At 38.8% G+C, this 26,416-nt stretch overlaps 1 protein-coding gene across 1 annotated transcript in view; it reads left to right on the top strand.

Annotated features, from left to right (window-relative positions):
* The window catches only part of LOC131247146 (uncharacterized), an 84,251-nt gene that overhangs the window by 18,209 nt on the left and 39,626 nt on the right, over positions 1-26,416 (top strand). The gene's annotated exons all lie outside the window — the stretch shown is intronic.

The following is a 26,416-nucleotide window of genomic DNA, read 5'->3' as shown; positions in this document are numbered from 1 at the left end:
TGAGTAAATTTTATTTGGTTGATTCTGTTTTTTAATCTCAGGTAAAAGATGGTTTTTTTAATTTTTATATTTATGTAAATCTAGGAAATGTATAAATAACCTTTTAAAAAAAAAGAAAAAAGTGTGAACTAAAGGAATAACTAAGCTGAGAAATATAAAAACCAGCAACCATATGCCCTCTCAAAGCATTTTGCAGTAGAGGGTTGTTCCAATACATTTCGACAGTTAGATATGTATTTGGGCATTTCACAACAACAAAAAAACCATTTATTTGATAGTGCTCCCCTTTGTTCGGGAATGCCCAAAGAAAACTCTCATATTGAATATGTTAACCCATTGATTATATGAAGGTTACATGCTGATCGTCATGTTTAAAGCAAAAGAGCCAAAATATCAACAAGAGCTTTTAGTAAGTTGAAAATGACCCCTGATTCAAAGTTTTCCTCCTTTTTTTATTTTTTTATTATTTTTATTTTTTTCATACACTCGTGCACTCGCACCACAAGGGATGCTCGAACCTGTGCGATTCAAAGGTTAAAGAAGGGCATACTGCAACACGGATGTAGATGCAGTAATCAAGCAAACCTATTTAGAGAATTCTTTCGGGCTGAGGAGCCACTCAATTTAGTTTTTTGCCTTTTTTTATTATTTATTTAATTTTTATTTATTTATTTTTATTTGTGGCTGTGCACAAAAGTAATTGCATGGGAAAAACCTTGCATGTTGTGAAGTCGAACTCCCATCCATTTCCCAACCCTAAGCCTTTAGATTCGAGGTCGTGTGGAACCTCTTTGTTCTTGGTTTGATATATTGATTCAATTATTTGATAGAAATATCTTCCCATGCATTTCTAGTGTAGCGATATTTGTGGAAGTGCAATGCATGTCCACCAAGAACTGGCCTCTTTTGAGGGGACTTTGCTTCAGATCCATTAACCTTAGTGGATCCCTGGCTGTGGAGCCCACTTTGATGTATGTGACTTATATCCTTGCCACCTAACTGTTTCACCATATCATTTTTGGGTACTGAGCCTAAAAACCACACCACAGGTAACACAATCTTGGGGGCCACCAGAATGCTTATTTGCCATCCAACATGTTGATGAGGTGACAAAGACCTGGATGTAAGGTTCACACTAATATCGGTTTGATTCAAAACTTATTTTGAATGGTCAATTACCATTGTTTCATGTGTTGTGTGTCCACTTGAGATTTGAATCTGCTGCATTTTTGGGCGGCTCCTTCCCTAAAAAGGTAAGGGCAACATTTCCACGCACCAAAAGGAAAGAAGTAATCCGCATGGTAGGGGCGATATTTGGTTGGGCCCACCTTATCTGGTAATGCTTTTGCACTTGGTAGGTGATCCTTGTGGTGGGGCGAATCTTTTTAACGGATTGGATGCCCTACACACATGATAGGAAATGATAGGCCCAACCTTTTCGATGATAGGATTGGATCGCCCACACGCATGATCGTGAAGAAATCATCTGTATGGTTGGGCCAGCCTTTTGTATGTATTGGATGACCCACGTGCATGATGGGAAAGAACTTTCATCTGGATGATTGGGCCAGCCTTTTCAATGTATTGGATGTCCCACTCCCACGTGCATGATAGGAGAGAACTTTAACTGCTAGTTATATGGTAAATCACGGATCCCAGCTGTTTGGACACGGAAAATTGAATTATATATGGCCTTATCAACAGGTTGGATGGCAAATAAACATTTTGGTGGCCCCAAGAAGTTTTTAAAGGAGGGATTCAATCACCACCGTTTCAGTGTGGTGGGGTCCACCTAAGATTTGGATCTACTTCATTTTTGGCATCGTGCCATAAAATGCACTGTCAAAACAGATGGACAGTGTTGATGTAAGGCACGTACATCACGGTGGGCCCTACAGTAAATGATCCAGCGAAGCTACACCTGAGAGAGAGAGAGAGAGAGAGAGAGAGAGAGAGAGAGAGAGAGAGATGGGGCCCACTGTGATGTATGCGTGAGGTCCATTTCAGCCACCAGTTACATCCTCTCATTTATGGCGTGCAGCTCCAAAGTCAAGTTGATTTGCATACGACAACTCACGTGGGCCACCATGCAAGGATTAGTTTGGATATGGATGCTCATTGTTAAAACCTTCCGGATGGTTTGTATATACCATCCAATTCATTGATCTGGCAAGCCCACCAAGATGAATGGACACTAAAAAATATAGCCATCTAAAACTCGGGTGGGCCACACCACGTGAATTCAGAGGTTTTACGCACAATTTAACATTGCTTCATAGAGCTGGGAAGGACCTGACTCGACTTGGTGGATCCAACTTGACCGACTCGTTCAGATCCGACTTGACTCGAACAGTAAGGCAGAGAAGGGTTCGGATCGAGTAGCCCTATCTGGATCCAAATCTTGACCGAGTTGAGCTCGGGTTACATAGTAACTTGATCCATCTCGAACCGAAATTCGATCCAGTTGAACTTGACCCGATCCGAAACCCGACTCGATCCGGTTGTCAGGTAGTATATAAGGAAGTTATCATTTCCACAAGGAATGTCCAGTTTTGAATCCGAAACCCGACCGTACATACACCTATATACAGGGTTAGAGCACCAACCATCAAGTCTTTCTATTTTTAACATGTCATCTGACCATCCATCATGTTGTTTGACATATATACCCTCCCTTAATTAATTTGTGAATAACTCCTTATCCATAATGATTTAGATGTAGGTTCTTTTATAAGAATTGTTTAAAAATATGCTTATAACCATGTAGAATCATTAGATTTTTTAAAACTCTTAGATCAACAATAATTACGAAAATGCCATCAACCTAAACCCTTGAATTCCAAATCACATGGTTCTCATGATCCGTTTTATGTGAAATTTCATACCATACCTATGTATCATAAATTAATCACACATGCCAAATTTCAACCATTAAATCATTATAAAAGTAGCCCAAGTGACAAATCAGCCCTTTAATCGTTGATTTTAGTGTCCATTGATTGAGGAAAGCTCGTAGGTATTCATAGTAGGATCTTTCCATTCATATGAACGACTTGGATTGCCCATCATATAAACCAATTGTAAAATATGAAGACCCCACTTTGGTAGGCTTTTACTTAGGCGCAAAGTTATCATTTTAAGGCTTACCAACTCTATATAAATATATAACCACTTCCTACCATCCGTTGCAACTCAAAATTGGACCATAACTTGGCCTCACATGAGTACGATATCATACAAAATTTAAACCCCGATCTATGATCTTACGTCGTTGAATGCTTAAGCCAGTTCCTTCCTTTTGCTGCAAAGTATGAAATTTTAGATTTAGACTTTTTCCACCATCAATCAACTACCAAATTTTGTCCAATTTTTTACATATCTTGACTACAAATTATTTTCAAAATTGGCTGATCATTAAGCATGGACCGCTAATTGAGATTAAGTTCGTTTCAACACTCGCTAGGAGAACTTTCAAGATACGCCTTCAATCAACTTCATATTCGCAACCATGGCCTAACATAATCCTGCAAAATTGATGAAGGGAGTGGATTTTTCAAACACTCATCACAGTGGACCCCACCTCCTTTAACAATCGAGTCAAAGCCGGTTTCACTCCGCACGTTGCAACAACATCCGAAAAACATGTGCTTGAGAGAAACTGTTCCACAAGGAATATCCACTTTTGAATCTTCAACAGATCTGAACCATCCAATCGTCATTGGAGTGAATTCCAACTCTAACAAAGAGATCCAGGAAAGCTAGAAGGATCCCACCACGTTGGAAACGCAAGACTTTCTGGCTTGGATTCTGAAACTGCATGAAAAACGTCTACCACAAGGTTTAGTGAAAACCACCAAAGAAAACAATTCAGACCTTCAATTTTATGGCCCAACAAGCATCAGTGGGTCAATCTGGATTGCCCAGAAGAAGTGGTTCGAAGAATAGAGGGCATGAACGAATTTTTCGATTACAATGACGATCATCTTCTTCATTTAAACATTGATCATAGATCACAGAGGTTATACCATTCCAAAAATCCAATCCATTCACCTAATGACCCACCTAAGCATGTGATCTCTTTCGAAACATTAACAAAAATGAGCTATCAATCGAGGCCATAGATTTGGATCAAGCTAGCACCAAACCATCGTACACGTTGCATATCATACAACAACTCAAACTCTCTCCCTATTATGATATGACCAGCCGGACGAACTAGATAAAATCCCCTTCCTTTAAGAAGAAATCCATAATTGATTTCCAACAGAAATAAAGAGAGAGAATGAGAATGAGTTACAGAAGGGAGAGAAAGGTTGTGGTGCTATTGTGAGGTTGCCAGGCGACTCGCGAAATCACTTGTTTTAGTCAAGACTCGGGCTGAGTCTTTTCTCCACTTGGGTGAAAGGGAATCTAGTCAGTTCCTGCCTTATACTTCATGATAGGTGTTAAGCTTTTCTTTGAAATTCAATTTCAACCCAAACTATTGTGTATGATCTTTCATCAACTTAGCAAAGAGATTCGATAATATGTAGGTCCCAATCCGAGCCTAAGCTAATTGGCTTAAGAGGTACCGAGCTGAGTCAACTCGACTTCACGCAGAACGTTAACCAATCCAAGCTATTAGGCTAGAAATTTCTGAACAAGGTAAATTATTTTTCGAGGTTCTAATTAAGTTATTATTTAGTGGAAAACCTAGATATACAAACCCTAGTATTTGATCTTAACCATATGATGTTAAAATCTGGCCGTAGGAATTATGATAAATTCAACCCTACGCTGTATACAACAAGTACTAACAACCCTAGAAAGAGATTCAGTTCTAAAGGTGGGGGTTATTCCTTTAAATTTTGCAATATAATTGATTCGATTACATCTTTCTTACATGTTTCAAGTTTTTAATATTGTTTATCTTCACCATATGAGTCGTTGCTACCTAATTCAAATCACTATATTATTATCTTGCACACAAGTATTATGTTGGAAATTGCACTTCCAGTGTTCAATATACTATCATGGACGTAATATGTTATAGGTAACGACCCTCGTAGTTGGCACGTAATCCCGTGGGTTGGTAAGTAGTGCACAATCGATGCAAGTAAATCGTCATAAATGTTACATTACTTGAAGGGATTGGATGTCGCAAATAGTCGCTTCATGAACACATCGTGTCACGTAAATTCCTCAATCGCGTTGTTATGTTGCTTTGAGATATTCGCATAAATTCACGTCAACATTGGACACGCCGGCGAATCTCTGTAGTGTGAGAATGCAGGGTGAGTCAGATATTTTGAACTACTTTTCACATTGTGATCATGATCGCTGAGTGTGATGGACCGTACATACTTTACTAGGCATGCATTTCATATAGAATGTTTGGGCATACCGATACCACTTGTATTATGGAGTATGAGATGTATCAGAATCATTCTGTTATTCTTATGAATCACTTGAATCATTATAAACTTTAAAGGACAACCACCACTATGAGTAGGGCGTTGACCATCTCCAACTATACAGATATTGCAGGTGAATTTACAGGTTGATGATATGGACGATAAACATTGTATGGAAGATTCTTTCGAATAAAAAAGAAGGATGACACCACGAATTATTTTATTTATTTTTCACTCCGAACTTTTATTAAGAGGGCATTTGATGATTTGTTAAATTCTTCTACTCTGATGGAATAATAAATATAGTTGATTTTACTCTCGTGAATGGTTACCTTCGTGAATGTAACTGGATGTGATTTAAATGAATAATTAAAAAAAAAATAAGGTACGATTTTGAAGCATCCAAGTTTTACATTATTAACACCCGGAATTCTTGGGCATGAGTATGTACTCGGGTCATGAAAATTCAGGGCGTTATATTAGGTCTAGAAGATGAAGAGGTGCACATTGATATTAGTACCTCACAGTCACAGGTTACAAGAAAAGCGAAAAAAAGATCGATAGTGTGGGAACATTTTAAAGAAGTAACCTTGAAAAATGGCACGTTGAAGATACAATGCAAGTACTGCAAGGCTTAATATGCTAAACAAGTATATGGGTCGACCACAAATCTGAATAAACATAGTCTGAAGTGTCATAAAAAAGTGAGAAGTCATACCTTAGGGCAACAGACACTTTCATTTACACAATCTTTAGTGGGTTCATCGTAATGTACATTGTCCATCTACAAGTATAACAGTGACCATGTGAATGAGTTGACGGCTAGATTTATTTTTGCCAATGAAATACCATTTTAGATGGTAGAGAGTCCATCTTTTGTCGAATCAGCCAGAGGCCTTAGCCCCAGATATGAGAAGGTCTCTCGTATAATAATAAAGAGAGTGTGCATGAAAATGTATGAAAGTGAGAAGCTCAAGTTGAAAGGATAGTTGAAATCGGTTTTTCAAATTAGTCTGACATCAGATTTGTGGACAACATCCAATCAATAAAAGGGGTATATGTCACTAACTGCCCACTACGTTGATGTCGAATGGAAGCTCTGTAAGAGAATCCTAAACTTTCGTTATCTTGCGTCTCCTCATACTGGATTAATGATTTCAGACTACATGTACAAATGTCTTGTGGAGTGGGGCATTGAGAAGAAAATTTTCTCAATAACTTTAAACAATGCCTCTGTAAATAATAGCGCAATAACGAAATTGTGGAACCAGTTTAGGGCCACTGATGACTTATATTTTGGTGGAAAGATATTTCATGTTAGGTGTTGTGCCTACATTTTAAGCTTGATTGTACAAGATGGCCTTAAAACAATTGAGTCAATGATCGAGAACATAAGAGAGAGTGTGAAGTACATACAAGGGTCACCTTCACGATTATATACATGGAATGAGATCGTAAAATGGTTAAATTTGTCATCTGAGAGAACGATAAAGTTGGATGTCATGACACGTTGAAATTCAACTTTTGAAATGTTAGATTCAGCGAGAGCTTTCAAAGATGTATTCTCTCACTATACGGAGCATGATAATCTGTATCTTTGGTTGCCTTCTAATGATGATTGGTTGAGAGCTAAATTAGTTCGCAAGTTCCTTTTAGTTTTTTACGACACGACGAGGAAATTTTCAATAAGCAAGTATCCAACAACAAATATATTTTTGCTAGAACTTTGGAGGATAAAAGATGTTTTGCACAAAAGTCGTAGTGGACCAAACTTTTTATAATTAATGACCATGAGTATGCAGTTAAAGTTTGATAAGTATTGGTCTGAGTATAATCTGGTAATGGCTGTTGCAGTCGTTCTTGATCTTCGATATAAGATGTTCATGGTTATATTCATCTTTAATAAGTTGTATGGTGAGAAGAGTGTCTCTGAGGTCGATAAGATTCATGATACAGTTGATAATTTATACAATTTTTATATATAAACTTTGGGCACTGCAAAAGACAAAACTACAGTCACAAACCTGTATACTTATGAAGTAGGTTCTAGTTCTATTGTTGATGAACAACCAAACACGATCGATGATTTCATGTCTTTCCTGACACAAGTTGAAACTCAAATACAAACAACCCAATCAGAACTTAACCACTATCTCAAGGAGCCGCTTATAAAGTACAAAGACGAAGAGTTTGATGTTTTAGATTGGTGGAGGTCGAAATCTCGTGATTCACAATACCATGTGCTCTCGTTAATGGCACGAGACATATTATTAATTTCAATTTCAACCGTGGTGTCAGAATCTGCTTTTAGTACGGGGAGTAAAGTCGTGAACAAGTATCAAAGTTCACTTATACCAGAATCAGTTGAAGTGCTCATTTGTACATAGGATTGGCTGTGTCTGATCTAGGGGAAAGGGAACTCTATTGATGAGGAGAATACCAAGCAAGATGAGATGGTACCTGCAACAATTGCACGAAAGAGGCTGCAGGATAAAACACTGTCTTCTATTTCTCTTACATTTGCGTACAAGTTACAATAGAATTTTGATAATTATTTTTTGTGGACTTAAATTGTAATATTTGATGGGTGAATGAATATTTTCACTCTTTTCATTTATACTTTTAAATTAATTAATGTTGCTTAAATCTTATATCATATGATCGACTGATTGTGTTTATTCATCATTATATCTTAATTATTTATGTTGTCTTAATCTAACCAAATATTTTTCTTTTAAAACAAACATCTATAAATATGTCATCGGAAGATGATACATCAGCAAATATTTGAGATTATGGAGTCCAAGTCTACTCACAAGACAAAAAGTTAAAGTTACAATGCAATTTGTGTGGAAAATAATTTGTCAACAAAAAAATTGGTTGAAATTACATTTGGCTTGTCGGGGAGGAGACACTGCACCATGTAGCAAAACTCCTCAGGAAGTCCGAGATTTATTTCAAGCCATTCTTGACTCAAATACAAAAACTTTATTCACCCTTCCCCCTACAAATACAACTAATACAACTAGTCATAGAATATATAAAAGTAGGCCTATTATAAATGAAGAAGGATTAAGCAGAGGAACTGCCTCCATAGTTAATAGAGAAAAACAATAGAGACTTTTAAGTGAACAAGATTATAAAGAGACCGTAAAAGAAAGCTTAAAAATGGTATTCAGGACTAGACAACAACATCCACCCCCTCCGCAACAACATGATGTTAAAGTAAGTACAAGTAAATCATCAAAGTTTCTTAAAAGTCTTTCAGTATTTTATAAGCGGTTGGGAATCCCGTACAAATCGGATCATAAAAATCGGCTGAAAAACTTGTTGAATTTATGAATGAGGACGATGGAAAGACATCTCCACTATCCGATTCAGCAGAGGTAAACGACCATCTTTTGGACACCTCCAGCTTGGAGTCAATCTAGAGTTCTCTTGCAGTTAAAGTCGTAAAAAATGATGGTTCTGGCGACGAAGGTGGAGGTAGAGGAGGGGATTACTATTATGGAAAAGGTTACTCTGGTTACACGCGATAAAGGCATTCATCATGCAGAAGTTATTGAATGAATGAAAGTTTTGTTTGTCTGTATGTGGACGTGGTTGATTTACTTTTGATTTTTGACAGTGTTTATTTACTTTGTTTGTTTTATGGACATGGTTTATTTACCTTGGGTTTGTGATATTTTAACAACTGAATGACCTATCTCAATGGTCTAACGTATTGATACCATGCATCTCACCATAGATGATGCTTCATGAAATCTCCCAAATTGAAAGATCTTAACCTTGGATCTGTGATATTTTAACAGTTGAAGGAGGATTGTTGTCTAATTTCTTTATTAACCGTTTATTTGCTTGCCATAAATTGAATGCCTAGAATTTTCAAATACAGGATATACATCGTGTTTGCTTTAATCAACAGTGGAACCTGTGGCATGAAATGTTTCGATCTGTCAACATTAAATTGACGGTGAAAATAAAATGTTAATGGTAAAAAAATGTAGTGAGATAAACTATAGAAAAGCTACCTGATCGGATTTTTTCTTGAGTTTTATTTTTAAACAATAAGTCACCCATCCTGGTTCCATTACAGTAAATGGGTGGGTATACCATAGTCCAATTCTTCCTACTCTACTAGTAAATTGGTGGACCCGGTCAATACATGACTACCGTATCATCTTTTTCGAATGCCTAGCCAGCTAGCCCAATGACCCATTGACCCAATCCGAATCATAAACAACTTGATCCGACTCAGTATCTCTGACTGAGTCGAACTCAGTTCAGGTCGACCCAACCAAGATCCGATTCAGATCGAGTCAGGGCTGTTAGACTCGGTCCCGAGTCAGATCGAGTTCGGGTCAGGGATTTGACAAAATTTGATCGAGTCGAGTTGGACCTAACTCAGTCTGACTCAACTTGATGCCCACCTCTACTGCTTTGTATGGTGTGACCCACTCGAGTTTTGGATGACATATATGTGTGTGTGAGCAATATTTTCATAGGCTCCACTACATCGATAGCTAGGATACATTCGAGTGGCCTGTGGAGCCTACCAAGACTAGGGGTGTACATCAAGTCGAACCGAGTCGAGCTGGCCTCAGCTCGACTCGGCTCGGTCACTAGCTGACCTCAGCTTGAGCTTGACTCGAATCAGTCCTCGAGCCTGACTGCCCAGCTCGGCTCGGCTCGGTCAATAGCTCGAGCCAGCTCGGGCCGAGGTCGAGCTAAGATCGAGCCGAATTCGCCATTGAGGCATTTCCACAAACACCTGTATTGCAACTTTAAAATCTCATTGTTTTACAAACAAAGGCAATGGTTTTACAGGTGTTTTATCAAACACTTTCTCAGCAACATAAAAACTATGAAAAACAAAGAGAAAGGCTACCGTGAGATTTATATGGAGAGGAGGATGCCCGATTTGCTAGTTAGGATGTCTTGGGGGGATTGTGCTGTGGAAACTGTTGTTGGAGAGATTAATTGCACGAAGGAAGGTGAGGTTTGCTATGTGGGGAGATATGGAGCTGTAACGTCTCGAAAAAATTCGTACAAAGACCCGAGTACTACCTCTAGCAGAAATCACATAGAACCAAATCCTTTAGAAATTAGGCGAGAATTGACTAGCGCTAAACTAGAGCACTTGTGAAATTAGCACTAATCACTTTAAATATGATCTGTAAGACCCAAATTGTGTAGTAGCATTGACGCTACATTACCTTGAAATCTAGAATCCATCCTTAAACCCAGTTGCTCTCGGGAGCACACCGAAACTCCGTATCGGACCTGGACCACACGTCGAAAGTCTGATAACCCCAAAACTTTACAGTTATGACCGCATTACTGAACTTGACAACTTCCTTGGAAATCAAGTCTTAATTGTGTCTGAAAATGCATAACTTGAGCCCAGAGCAAAGTGTGTGAGAAATGTGAATATCTTTAGAAATGAAATCTGAATTTAAGTAATCTGAGTCGTGTCGCTTGCGGGCCAAATATAAGGATTCAGACTGTCAGAATCTGACCCAAATACACCCTCAGATCAGGGAAAATGTCCCATACATGGCCATGTACTTGTGGCCCTGATCGAGTGACCGTGACCGTTGAACTGAAACTGGTCCGCCACGGCTGATCTGTAAACCTGATCGGAACGAAAACTCAGCCTGACCTAGATCCAATGTCAGGGAGCTTAAGTCCGACCGCACGTGGAAAAGGGGCCACCAGAAGTGCTCCGTTGGGCTGAAACAGCCGCCCTTTGGATATAATCTAAGTATACCTTGGCCCTGGGGCCATTTCCATCAGTCCTGGGCCTATATAAGGACCTTAAACCCTCTCTCTCACCTCATACGAATTTGAGAAACCCTAGAGGAGAGAGGAGAGAAAAGAGAAGGGAAAAGAGAGAAAGTGAGAGTGAGAGTTGGAGATTCTTTCTGGGATTCGATTCCACTATTTCACGCACTCAATCGCCATTCCTGTATCGCTATACAGGTGATTCCAATTCTATTCTTAGGTAAGAAAACCTAACCCTAATATGTTTTAGGGTTTCAAATAGTGTAAGTTATGAAATAGCTAACCTAATTCGTACTATAGGTTGTCAATCTGCCGTTGACAAAGGCTAAGTGTCTAAAACAAATTCGTTACGGTTTACCGGCGTACGATGCGGACTATAAACGTATAGTTTACGGTTTTCAAGGCTTTCAATGTCGATTAATGGCTTATTACTGATGTGGGTTCTATTTCAAATGCCAAAAGCGATGTTTGTTTCGCATTTCAGATATATATGAACTATATGGAGTTTAGTGTATTCCATGTATTTATAGAAAGGATCGTATACGTATGGAATTTGAAAGTGTATTTGCCATGATTAATTGTCGTGTGCTTATGCTAGTTGTATGTGTAACAACTCCTTGGCGAAAGGATTTGCCCCAGTATATGTTATGGCCAACATACGTCGTGTATGTTATAAATGTGTAGCCTAAGTGTTCTTAAAAATGTCTGAATGAGCAAGTACTTGGCATCAGGTACTTTATATGAGTGTTGAGATAAGATTCTCAACTACCTTGACTATGTGTATGATTTCCTTCATGCAACTTATATTATATTGTCTGTTTTACTTATGAAATGCACATGTGTGAAATCCTGTGTATGTTGTACTTCATAACATGCTCAAATGGTTGTATGATTGGAATTATGTGTTTATTACTACTTTGACTATTTCATACGAATACTTGTTGGAATTGAATCTGTTTGGGAGTACGATATAGTCCAGGCAATCGGTAACAAGCCTTGATTTGGTGGTTGAGGTTGTTTTCACCCCACAGGACGTGTTCGATGAGTCCGAGCCGTACTTCAGTTGTCGACAGTGGTTAGGCCACACGGAGTGCTCGTGCACTTCATGTCGGTCAATTCGATGTGCGCTCGTACTGGTCGAGCTCGTCAAGTAACCCGATTGACCCGATGTATGTTCACCATGTATGAACGCTACTGCTTGAATCTAAGGTACCAAACTCACCAGTGAAAATTCCTTTAACCTTGATACATCGATCCGCTAAGATTCATGAGCCGGGCATGGTGGTATGGGACACCGTGGTCTAGTTGTCGGCCTACGCTGGGTGACGAGCCTCCCCATAGTGTCCAGTGAGCAACACAGTCTCGTGAGCCGAATACGGTGGTATGAGACACTGTATTCGAGTTGTCGGCCTGCACTGATAAAGTGACGAGCCCTTTGTAGTGACCTTGAGCGTATGTTAAGACTACGTAGAGGCGACGAGCCTTTTCGTAGCAACAACAGTACAAACTAGGCCTGCACTGATAAGGTGACGAGCCCTTTGTAGCGACCTAGAACCGTAACATCGTATGAGATTTACTAGGACTGACGACCCTAGAATGGATCATCGTTTGAGAATTAATATAAGGGAGGTACCTTAGCTTCATAATCCTGCTGTATGAAAAGGACTACTAAGAACTTGGTAATCACGTTCATGCACCGCACTGCATGTGTCATTTGGCGTTGGGCAGAGCACTGAGGAAGAGCACTGAGGAAGTGACTGACATGCGTGACTGTTAAAAGAAAAACATAGAGGGAGTGCAGGCGAGGGCATACATCATTTATACATACCATTCTTGCATTAATCAGAGTACTTAAGGATGTTTGATTGTATTGCTTTATCATTACTGCTTAGCTGAATTGAGAACATGTTAACCTTTGCTTTATTGTTCCACTGAGTTGATCACTCACTCCCACGTTACGGGACGGTGTTTTAAACACCAACCAGACTCTGTCTTAGTTACAGATGAAGGCCTGACTGATGAGGAAGAGGCTGACTTCGCAGACGATGAGGATGTCTTCTCATATATGCAGTATTCAGTCGGGTTTATATAGACCGCTCTGATCGGCGGGGCTTCAGGGTCATACTTGTGGACTATCACATTTTTTTAAGAAATTTGTATTTTGAAACAGTACTTGTAATTATTGACCTGGCAATGCATATATACTTTGGGGACCTATACTGGTTTATAAAGTTATACATATTCGTTTTAGTCTTCTGCTTGCATATTACAACTGTCCCTAGATTATGTTTTGCTGATTTGGCTTAATCTTATTCATGTTTTATACACTAATACAGACAATATTTAATGATCATTAAATATATTGTATAAGTGATGCGTTGGAACTCGGGAGTTGGACTTCTACTCGACCTCCGATTTTCAGGGCGTTACAGGAGCGCACCAAGCTCTTGGACCCTAGATTTAAGGATGTGATTCTTTGGTGCCTGGAACTGCATGTTCCTCCTTGCTAGTTACAAAATTGGAGGGAATTATTCCATAAGCTCAAGACTCAGACTAGGTGGTTATGAGAGATTTGAAGGCGAGTAGAGCGAGTCAATCAGTTTCATTTCCCAATTGAGTTGCTGACTTTGACTGGGAGTTGATGCACAGGAGGAGGATGAATGATGAAACTACCCACAAGGCAGAGAAATGGTTGCAGGATCCGAGTTCGATTCGAGCTAGATTCGATCCGAGTCAAGTCGAGCTGCAGCCTACTCAAACTCGACTCGAACTCATTTTTTGAGCTCAAAAAATCAGCTCAACTCGGCTCGAACTCAGCTTCAAATAGAGTCGAATTGAGCTTTTTCGAGTCGAGCGAGCTAACCGAGCTAGCTTGGTTCATGTACACCCCTAACCAAGACTTTTGAAATCCATTAATTGTGCCTTCGGAATAATGTAAAATCATGGCCCAAAAAAAGTGTAGTGCCTAATTGGAGTTTTAGAGTGGCATGATTTCATTATTATTATTATTACTTATTTTGTTTGTTTGTTTGGTGTTCCTTTCATGCTAGCCATGCATTTCACTATAAGAAATATTGTAAAATCATGCCAAAGCCTAAAATTTCATGTGTTGTGGTTGATTTGAGTTTTGAAAGAACCTAATTTTTTAGTTGTCCATCCTACTATGACACATTAGGTGAGTAGATTAGATGACATATAGTGTTTTGATTGTTGTTTGTTAATTGCCATAAATAAAATATGGAAAACGCCATTGCACTTATAGGGTGCCAATAGTAGTTCAAAGGCACATATCATTGTATGGTTTTATAGTCGAAGCCAAGACGCTATTGAAACCGGTGAACTTGCACTTAATCACCTCAAGTGCACTGAGAGACATCAAATTATTCTTCATATCAGGAACATGCCCTACCTCAGTTAAGGTACGCTCCATCCCATCAAACATCTTGATACGAACTGTACCAACAACCACAACATTACAGATATTGTAATTGCCCATAAATACCTGCCCACCATCACATTCCTTGTAAATGGCGAACCAACTCCGATGATGAGTCATATGATATGAAGCCCCTGTGTCCAAGATCCACTCATTCATACGATCATTGTATAAGTGTCCGATTATAAACACTAACAATACATCACTTCAGTTTGTTTCTTCATCAGACGTGGCAATATTGGCCTCCCTAGAAGAAGCCTCTAAATTCTTTTTATTCGCTTTAGGATTTGTGCAATCCTTCATGTGTCCTGACATCCCACAGTTCCAGCACTTTAACTTACCCTTGCTCTTACCCTTGGATTTGGATCTCGATCGAGAAGATCCTGTGTCCCGATCTGAATTTCGATCCCTCGTAAACAATGCATTAGTGGATGTTCCTTGAATGGTTGAGATAACAGTATTAATACTAGGGGTTGTATTACCAGTGCATAAGGTGTCTTTAAAAAACTCATATGAAGTAGGGAGTGAATTTAACAAGATACACACCTAATCTTCTTCATCGACCACTACCTCCAAATCCAGCAATTTACAGATCATCTCGTTAAAATTACTAATGTGGGCTTCAACATCTCCTCCCTCTGCCATGTTAAAGTTGAATAACTTCAGCTTCAAGTATAGGCGATTTTCAAGGGACTTCTTCGCATCGATGTCCTCTAACTTTTCCCACAAATTTATTCCGGTTTTCTCCCTCGAGACATTATAGAGAACCTCATCCATTAAGCACAATTGGATTGAGGATTTAGCTTTCTTATCCAATTTCTTAGATTCATCATCATCCATAAATTCTAGTCGCTTTTCAAGGACCTCATCCAACCCTTGTTGAATCAATAGGCTAGTCATCTTGACCTTCCATAATTCAAAATTATTTTTCCCAGAGTATTTCTCAACATCAAACTTAGGGTTGACAGCCACTGATAATCACTTTTAGAGTCAAGCCCGCACTCCAACGATATCTCTGATGCCACTTATTAGGGGACCGCGGAGCACACAGAGATAAATCAAGTGGAGTAATCCAATCACACCAAGCAAGCACAAAGAGAACTTAACGTGGAAAAACCCTTTCGGGAAAAAACCACATCACAAAGCGACTGATAATCACTATGAAAGTAGAAATTACAAGAGTTTAGAGAATACCATATTCGAACAAGCCTCGAATCACCTCAAGCTACACCCTGGAAGCCCTAAAACGAATTAGAAACCCTTAAATACCTTCAAATCCCGATTGTAACCAAATATATATATCCTATGGAAGAATCACGATCGAAATATGAAACAAATCCCGTAAAATCGCAACTCTACAAAAATATGCGTGAGACTGTTCGATGACTCGAACACTCTTCGTTGTCATCGAAAGTCAACATTCGATGACATTGAAGCCACTTTAATGGCATCAAAATAATACCAAAACGATCCAACGACAAAACATGGAAATCAGATTTTCTTCGATTGCATCAAGCCGTCTTCAATGGCATCGAACTGTTCCTTCGATGTCATCGAACACTCTTCAATGTCATCGAAAAATCACTCAGTCAATCCAGCAACCAACTGGAGAAAATCTGAAAATACTTGATGACATCAAACATGTCATCGACAAACTGTTGAATTTACATATTTAAAATATCTAAAAAAAACAACAGTAATATTATTTGAATACGGACTAATCCCATAATCTTCATAGATACCACGCTAGCAATGAAACCAAATATATTTATCGCCCCTCCAATCTATACAATGAGCGCACACACACAGCTCGAGGCACCAATCAAACCATCATACACAACCTCTCACAGCGCGACGTCGTCTTATCTTAGTTTTATATTTAGCTCATCCACTTTTATCCAGCCCTGCTGGAGAAAATCCAGAGTTTAGCATAGTTTAGATTACTATTATCCAACACTATTGCTACATTACACGTAAAGTAGTGTAAATATCCAAGACTGGGGCTGTACACGAGCAGAGTTAGCTCAGTAGCTCGCTCGATTCGACTCGACTCGAAAAGCTCAATTCGACTCGGTTTGAAACTGAGTTCGATTCGAGTCGAGCTGATTTTTTAAGCTCGAAAATTTTTTGGCTTGCCCAAGTTCGACTCTACTCGGATCGAACCCAACTCGAATCGAACTCGATTCGATTCAGTTCAGTGACTCGGTTACTTTGATATTGTTGTTGCTCACCAAGTGTTTGATGAAATGACTTAATGAAGTGTGCCTGGTGGCAAGGAAGGTACGTATATGAAACAAATACAATTTTTTTCTTGATTTTTATATTGCTTAGAAGGTGTTTGATATTGTAAAATCATTGTTGTTGTTTTATATGCAGTGAGATTTTGAAGGTGCAGACCATGTGTTTGTGAAAATGCCACACAGGCAAACTCAGCTCGAACTGGCCTGAGCTGCTGACCGAACCGAGTTGAGCTGGCCAATCAGGCTCGAGGACCGTGCCGAGCCAAGTTCGAGCTGGGGTCGGCAAGTGGCCGAGCTGAGTCGAACTCTGCCAAGCTCGACTCGGTTCAACTTGTGTACACCTCTATCCACGACCTACCATAGTTGGATCCCAGTCAACCGACTCCATACTTAGAAGATTACACCAATCACATCGTACTAACCATTCACTTCAATTGTTTACCTTCACAGACAATCATAAATAATTTATTTTTATTGTATTTTCTCTACTTAGTTTATGTTGTCGCTGATTGCATTGATCTGCATTATAAGTCAACAAAATGAGCAATCAAACTTTATTTTAAATTTTGATCACCTATTATTATATTAGTGAGAAACTTAAGAACCACAATTATTTACGAAAGAAAAGTAATTAAGGATATATATATATATATATATATATATATATATATATATATATATATATATATATATATATATATATATATCATTTAGAAAGATAACTCTTCCCTTCTAAATTACTTGGTCACTGTACATTGATAGTTACGATGATTTGAAGCCAGGTTGCAAGCGTCCAATCCAACTCATGTGGAGTACTCTGTCATCCAACGCTATTCTAACGTTACAGTCCCTTTCTTAACACGTGTGTTAACACGTATGGCCTAGTGTCTGATTGAAATGCAACAGGTGCACATCATTAGTTTTGGAATATCATCATTAGTTAAAAAGTTCCTATCACACTTAAAAAAGCTTCAAAACCTGCTCCATGAAATATCAAATTCAAGTAAATATTAATCTCGCACGTACGCACAGTCAGATCCTACATCTGACGACATCCCACGAACGTGAGATCAAGCCATCTGTCAGGTGGCCCACAACAAGTAGATCACCTACCACATGAATCAGGCTCATCCACTCATCGGATAGGCTACCATTTACCAAACAAATGGATGGCTAAAAATAGGTTGGTCAATGGTCCACCTTCAACATGCATGTTTGGCCTACTTGATAAGCGGACCGGCCAAATTCTTTTCTCATACCATCTCCATGTTGCTACCCACGTAATGGACGGTTTGGATCTCAAAGATGTGGGCCGGTTGATAGGATTAACGAACCTGTTTTTAAGAAAAAACTAGCGTGAGGTCAAGTTTGATTGGACCCTACCCACTAAAGGAGAAAAGATCAAGCGCGTCCCAATCCACTAACAAAAGGCTGGTCTTCGCAGCTAAGGCAGGTAAATGGGAGATTAGGAAGTAATATGATAGGTGGCCGCGCACCATTCCACTATGTCCGTTGGCTTTCAATTCTGGCAAGTGGGTCCCATTTTTAATAATCCTGACCGTTGATCTGTGTGTATAACTGTGGTTAGACCATTGCTCAAAAATTTCCTAGTGTTCAAGATCTTAGATAGAAATCTTGAATTATTTTATCCAGCTGAACACAGACTGTTGGTTTATTTTTCTTCCTAGCCGTTTATTCATAGGCCAAAAATTGAAATATTAAAATTTTCTTTTGGGGAAATGATCGCTGGCGGTGTATTGAAAAATATCTATGGTGTCGATTAACAAAAACTGGGCCCCACTTGTCAGAACTAAGAACTCACGTGTACTGATCATAGATGTGGGTAGCTTATACCATATAACTCCTGATAGGAGTTAGGAATTTAAGGGGTCTTGGATAGGGTCAACTAAAGATTGACCCCCGTGTCTGATGTTGCTTGGACAGAGACAGATCATGCACCATGGAACCGGTGGGCCACACCATATGTTTTAGTGGTTGACCTTGTCTCGTTGATTGACCTTGAACGTGTCGTCTACGGTGGGATCTTTTCCCAGGTAATTGCAACCACATTAGAATACCATGGCCAACGGTCCACGCGCTATGAGTCATACCATGATGGCTAGAGTGTCATGCAAAGTGGGCCCCATTGAGATATGAAGTGGGACCCACTCATGCTTTTTAATGGTTGATTAGCCATCTTGGAGTTACTGCCAACCAATCCAAACCATGTAAATCGTAGGGCCATGTCAGTAGATCACATCCAAAATCATATTTAAGGATGATCGTAGTGGATGATGGGTGGTGATTGAAATGACGGCTCACAAGAGAAATATCAGCAGGCCGGTTCGTGAAAATAATTTCTCGTTTGATGGGGGACTAGGATTGTTCTATCAATATGAATTTGTGTTTTTGGATCGTATAAAGAACTACCGACGGTTTGGATGATGCAAAAGTGTGCTATGTGTACGTTGTCTCCGTCCATCTGTATCCTCTGCAACATCTGAGTGCGAAAAAAACTATGTCTGTGGGATCCACCATGCAAGCTGTATATGTAAAATCTAGACCGTTTATCAGGTTTTATCCTTGATTTTAGATCACACATATAAATATTATCTAGATACACAATTTCAATGGACCACACTATTGAAAAATGGGGATGCGATGCCAACCATATGTTTGTGTGTGAGGTCACCATGCTATGTATCTCTCATCAGAACCGTTAGCAAGGTGTATATCACCAGGATGAATGGAATATACAAAATCAACCCCATTAAAAACTTATGCGGTCCATATCGTATGAACATGACAGTTTTTCCAGAAATTTCACATTGTTTCGAAGCATGTCCCATTTATAACTCTTATCTACGGTCAAAATAATATTTCTCATATGATGAACGGAGGGGATTCTGTAAATAAAATGCGATAGACCCTACATAGCTTGGGTGTTGTACGCACTGCAAAAAGCAGGTGTTGTGGACGGTTCGGGTTGTATTTTTTTATGTCAACGGAGACCTGGAGACATGAAAGTCTCCAATGATTGAGACATATTTTCAGAGAAATGAATAGAAAGTTCATTCATAAGGAATACTAGGTGGGTGCCATGGTGGATGCCGCGTAGGCATGTGGGCCATCTGACGTGGTAAATAGCTCAGGGTCAAAAGCATGATAATACGGACGCGGATGGACGTGGATTGCTTACCTAGATGTCAGTAGCCAGTAGGTATTGGACGGTGCGTTGTGACTCATGATGTATGTGTTTTGAATCTGGATCCTCAGCTTATCACATTCAGAAAAATCTTACTTTTTTATATTATGATTGGTGGTCCACTTCAGTACTGACATTGTCAGCGGTGCTACATTAAATGTAGTATGTGATGATGTAGTTCGATTTGATTACAATAAGCAGGATTTTGGTGCTTTGTGGCAAGCAGAATATATGGGTTCATGTGTTTTATACGAGTCGTCCATTCATTTTTTAAATAATTTTGTAGCATGTATGGATAATTAGGCAGACTCAATTGGTTTGAGCCACACCATAGGACATAGTTGTGATTGAATACCCACCATTAAAAACTTCTCAAGAATACGAAAGTTTTGAATGAAGTTGATTGATATTTTTGTTTTCCTTCTTCCAAGTCTTTGGGACCTGTCAATAGGTGGGATGGAAAGTAAATATCACAATGGGCCATAAGAAGTTTTTGATGTTGGGTGTATATATGTTGAATCACTGTCATTTTCCTATTGTGTGGTTTGCTTGAGATTTAGTTCAGTCCCATTTTTGGACTCATGACCTAAAATGAATAAAACATATACATTATGATGGGACCCGTGGCACTGTTGAGTAGCCACCACGCTTTTCGCAGCACGTCCAGCACGGATGGGAGTGGTTTGGGTGGATCCCTGGATGTGCTTAGATCAGTGGATTCCTGAATGTGGGGCCTGTTTTGATTTATGTACTTAACATCCACATTGTCTATCTATTTTGAAAGCTTATTTTAGGACATGATCACAAAAATGAAGAGATCCAAATCTTAGGTAGCTGATAAGACGAGAAATAGTCATGATTGAATTACAGCCATTAAAAACTTAATGAGAGTCAAAGGAATGTTTATTTGCCATCCAACCCGTTGATAAGGTCACAAAGATTTGGATGAAGAGACCGTACAAATATCAGCTTGATCCAAAACTTGCGTTCCATGAGAAGTTTTTAATGATCGGGTAACACTATTTCCTACATTATAGTCTACCTGAGATTTGGATTTGCTTCTTTTTATTTATCATGGCCTAAAATGAGTTTTAAAAAAATAAACGAATGGCATGGATACAAGTGGCTAACAACAAGGTGGGCTAACGGTCAAGGATCACACCCCCTTTGGGTGGATCCAGGGCTTCACCAAAGTTGCGCATGACACGGATTGCCTACTAAGGCCCATAGTCAAGTCATTTTAGGGCATGATCCTAATAATGAATAAATTCAAATATAAGTAGACCATACAATAAGAAAAAAGTGGTGATTGAACGCCTACCGTTAAAGACTTTGTTAATGTTTATTCCCCATCCAAACTTTTGATTGGGTCATATAGGATGAAGGGAAACACACAATATAGGTTCATACAAAACTTTTGTGGCCCCAAGAAGTTTTATGGTGAGCGATCAATCACCATAGGAACGGCGTTCAGATGAGATTTAGAGGTGTTCATATGAGATTTGGATCTGTCTCATTTTTGGGCTCATGCCCTAAAATGATATGAAAAAATGAATGGACCGTGTGAATCCAGTAGCTCAGCATCAATAGGCAATCTAAATCCTGATAATACTTCATCTGGACCATTCATTAGGTGGGCCCTATAGTGGAGGTTACGGAGATAAGAACTCACGGCAGTCCAATGGTGCTAGTTGTCTGATCACGCTTGCCCTTTGAATAAAAGTGGGGTTTTTGGTAGGGCCATGGTTTATTAATCTGGATCGCCGATATGTTGCATCCTAACATGAATTGACCGTGCCCCAAAAATCCCCTAAATTGACCAACCTTGACAATGGACGCTGATTGCATGGTGACCCCAACACCACCTAGCTACGTGGTGTCATGATTATGTGGGGCCCACCATAATGTATGTGTTTTATCCACGCCGTTCATCTGCTTTTCCAGCTCATTTTAGGGCACGAATCCAAATTTGAAGCGTATCCACGGCTCAAGTAGACCATACCAGTATAAACGGTTGGAATCCAACGCTTACTGTTGAAAACTTCTTGGGGCCACAAGATTTTTGGATCAAGCTGATATTTATGTTTTCCCTTCATCTAGGTCCGTGGGGTCTTATGAACGGGTTCCAAGACCAATAAATATCGTTGTGGGCCCTTAAGAAGATTTCAATAGTTAATGTCATTATCTCCCCTGTCTTTTGTGGTCCACATGAGCTTTGAATATGATTCATTTTTGGGCTCGTGCCTTAAAATGAGGTGAAAAAACGTATGGACGGCGTAGATACAATACACACATCACGGTGGGCCCCACGGAGTACCCACACCACCCTGTAGTGTATGAGGAAGCTCCTCACTAGACCATCCGCGTCCCTAGGGTCTTCTCTGCACGTTGTTCCACGTGCCGCATCCCCAGTTGCATATATGATAGTGTTTCTCAGTATAGTTTTCTCTGAGTAAGGCCTAAAGTCCAACTGGTTGGACCTCAAGCTACGGTCCACCCATTGGATAACTTTCAACCTGTTAAGTGCACGTGAAATCCAACCCTTTCAATACGTTGCACCCATCGTAAGATCACGTGGTTTAAAAATCAGCCCCATCTACTAGTGAGGTGGGCCACACCATGAAAACAATTTGTAGCCATTGATATATAGCAAATAATAAGTTTGATCCAGTCGATGAACTCACAATAGCTCCAATGGCTGTAGCTGTCTGATCACATGACTTTCGCATATTGAACGAGGACCGCAGCTGTTTTATTCTTGAGGAATTACACAGCTACTGACACGTGGCTTTGCATGATATAATCGAGGTTTCGGTTATGAAAGCTGGGCCCAAGGCTCAGCATCTGGACCATTAATCTGTCGAACGCCGTCCTGGAGTGATTGTGCCCCAAATTTTGGAAAATCCTAGCCACTAATCTTGAGAAATTATATGGTAACAACCCAAATCTCTCACAGTATACTCTGGATCTTGATCATATAAGTGGGGATCGTGACTGGGGATCGAGACCGTTGGTCTTTTAAATCTTGCGTTGGATGGACCGGACCACGTCCTCAAAATCTCCATTGTCTAATGTCTTAAATCTGTTTGTGACAGAGACTACTCAATATCATCGAGAAAATTTAGTCTTAAATCTATCCGTAACAAGGACTACTCAATATCATCAAGAAAATTCAAAAAAATCTTAATTAATTATTGGACGTTTTTGGAAGTTATTACACGATGGCATCCACTTGTCCTCAATGTCCATCAAATATTTTTGTTTCCTATTTTAGTTGGGTAGTGTGTGTGTGTGTGTGTATAGAGAGAGAGAGAGAGAGAGTTGTGCACGAGTCAAGTTAGCTCAATCGGCTCGCTCAACTCAACTTGGAAAAGGTCAATTTACCTTAGACAGAGTCGAGTTGGTTTTTGAGCTTGAAAAGATTTCGGAATATTGATGTTGTAGGCAAATGTTTGATGAAATGACTTAATGAAGTGTGACTACCCTCATATCTTAATTTTGATGTTGCTTGTCAAGTGTTTAATAAAATATCTGTAAAGTGTTGTTGCTATTTTGCATTTTATAAGAATTTAAAAATGAATTATATATGTTTGAGAAAATGTCGCATAAGCTTAAACTCGGCTGAAACCAGCCCAAGCTATGACAAGTTCGACTCAATTTGACTTGTGTACAACTCTCTCTCTATATAGGTGTGTGTGTGTGTAATCAGGATTAAAGAGAATATTGAAGCTTCCTAAAATGTTCTAAATGGTTCGAAGGCATAACTAGAGTTTCAAAGGAGATTCGAGAGTTGTTCGAATCAGTAAGTGCTATTTGTAATATTGCTTTCATAGTACATTATTCACCGCTTTGCGCCATGACTCATTTTTTTGAAAAAGTTTTTTCATATAAATTGAGATTGCCTTCTTATTGGATTTGTTTGTATGATTGTGATTACTTTGTCTTATTATGCTCTGTGCGCTTTCATGAATCCCAACAATCTCCTCTATTAAACAATCATAACCTTTTCATTTGTGTCCAAAGTATTGATGGTTAAGAATATGATAAAATGGGAACATGGAAGAATAGTCCCTCCACTTGTAGGGACCCATAATGATTACAATCATCCATCCTAAGACTCTATTGGGCGTGGAAAAAAAGAAGAAGAAGTTAAAGACCTCATCGCTTGGATTATATAACCTATCTGATAGGTTTGCCTTTAAATTGATGGTCTGAAATAAAAATATTTAATGGTCCACATTCAATCAGATATGCATGTAGAAGTGATGGCTAGGATTATCCAATGGGTGTGGCTCTACTGAATAAAATCTTCCAAAACCACCTTTAACATTGGAGCGGAAACCACTCGCTATGGCCCACAATCAAAAACTTTTCAACTTTAGTTGTTCTCAACAACTTTGAGTTAGAAGGGGTGTTAGAATATATTAATATGATTGGGTGTATCTTATGGATAGGTATACATGTGTAAACAGCTATAGGTGAGAATTTTTTAATCCCTAACATTCAAAATAAATATAATTGCTTTCTTAATGAAATATATTCCCTAATATTCAAAATAAAGGTACAATGAGCTACCTTCTTTTTTTCGAACTCTTTCATGTCTTGTTAGTTTTCTAATATAGGAGTGTTTCTTTAGTGTTTCTTTAAATTTATATATATAGGGATATATTTTAATTCATATTCCCATCCTTTAAGTCATTCTTCAAAGTCAAATGTGATAAGTACATGTTTGATTAGAGATAAATGGTGGTAAAAGTATAATAATATTTTTTTTTCCAATTTTGAAGAAGCATAACTCCACGCCGAAAATGGAGCAAAATTCAACCTCTTTGATATGGCAAAACTCTATCAGCCTCACCATAATGTATGTGCTATATCCATCCCATTCATATATATATAATTATAATTATTTTAAGGCAAGAGCTCAAAACTAAGATAGATTCAACATTTAAGTGGATCACACCACATAAAACATTGGGTTTAATAATGGACATGGTTATTTCCTTTGTAGGTCACTTGAGCTTTGGGTCTGCCTCATTGTTGGGCTCATGCCTTAAAATGATCTTAAAAATGAATGAACAGCGCGGATGAAACACACATCATGGCAAGGCCCACATACTTTTGCCACGGAACATGATACCCAACATCACAAAATTCAAAACTCGTTTCAAACCTAACACATTTCCCGAAAAATGATATGATAAGTAATTATTTCTTATTTACCTGTGACTAGGGGTGTCAATCGGCCATGCTGGGGCCTAAAAATCAGAAATTTGAATAAATTCAGCCCGACAGCTCAGCCTGAAACAATTCAAAATCTGGGCTGAGACTTACCCCAGGCCCGGCCTGTTGACAGCCCTGCCTTTGACTACCCCTAACTAGGATCAATCAAACAAGCCCAGATGGCATCCTTATAGTTAACAACATCTTCTGATATGATTTAATTTAAATAATCTTTTTATCCAGTAATTTATTACAAAAAACATATATCTTGTGCATAGAAGCCCATTAATTGACTAAATGATGCTCGGCTTCTTTTAATATTATTATTTTCTACAATTATATCTTGCATTTGAAGAATCTCCATTATCCTATTTCTCAAGGCATTTATACTTTCATGTAACTTTAGTTGGATTAGTATATCATTTTCTCTTTCATGTTCTTAAAAGAGCATCTCCTGCTTTTATCATTCCATTCAGAATCTATGTTTTAGATCATTGTTTGAATATTCTATAAAGGCACATACAAATATTTAATTTCTTAGTTTGTCCCTAAACATTGTAGATTGAGCATAAGAGCTTAAACAATACATTGAAAGATTCATTTTTCTACTTTCAACAGTTCAAAGGGTATCATATTAATTATCGCGCCGTGCCCCACCTAGATGATGATCCGTCCAAGCAAGGCTTTGTGAGACCCATCATGATGCATGGGTTTTATCTACATTCATTTATTATTTTTAGATCTTTTTAGGACATGAACCCAATAATGAGGTAAATCTAAGGCTCAAGTGGACCACATAGTGGAGATTGAATTCCTACCATTAGAAACTTATGAGGGACAAAAGTTATGGATCAATTTAATATTTGTGTTTTCACTTAATCTAAGTTTATATGACCTTATGAACAAGTTGGATGGCAAATAAACATCACGGTAAGCCTTGGCATGGTTTCAACAAAGAGTTTCATTATCGTCGTTGCTTCTTGTGGTGTGGTCCACTTGAGCATTGGACTTGCCTAACTTTTAGATTTATACACTAAAAATAGTCTGAAAGAAATGAATGGATGGCATGGATAAAATCCATACATCACGGTAGGCCCTATGGAGCCACACTTAATGCGTCCAAGCATGATGCAAT

This window comes from Magnolia sinica, chromosome 5, assembly GCF_029962835.1.
Source record: "Magnolia sinica isolate HGM2019 chromosome 5, MsV1, whole genome shotgun sequence".
NCBI classification, from domain to species: Eukaryota; Viridiplantae; Streptophyta; class Magnoliopsida; order Magnoliales; family Magnoliaceae; genus Magnolia; species Magnolia sinica.
The sequence above is the reverse complement of the archived record's forward strand: the minus strand, read 5'-3'. Positions and strand labels throughout refer to the sequence as shown.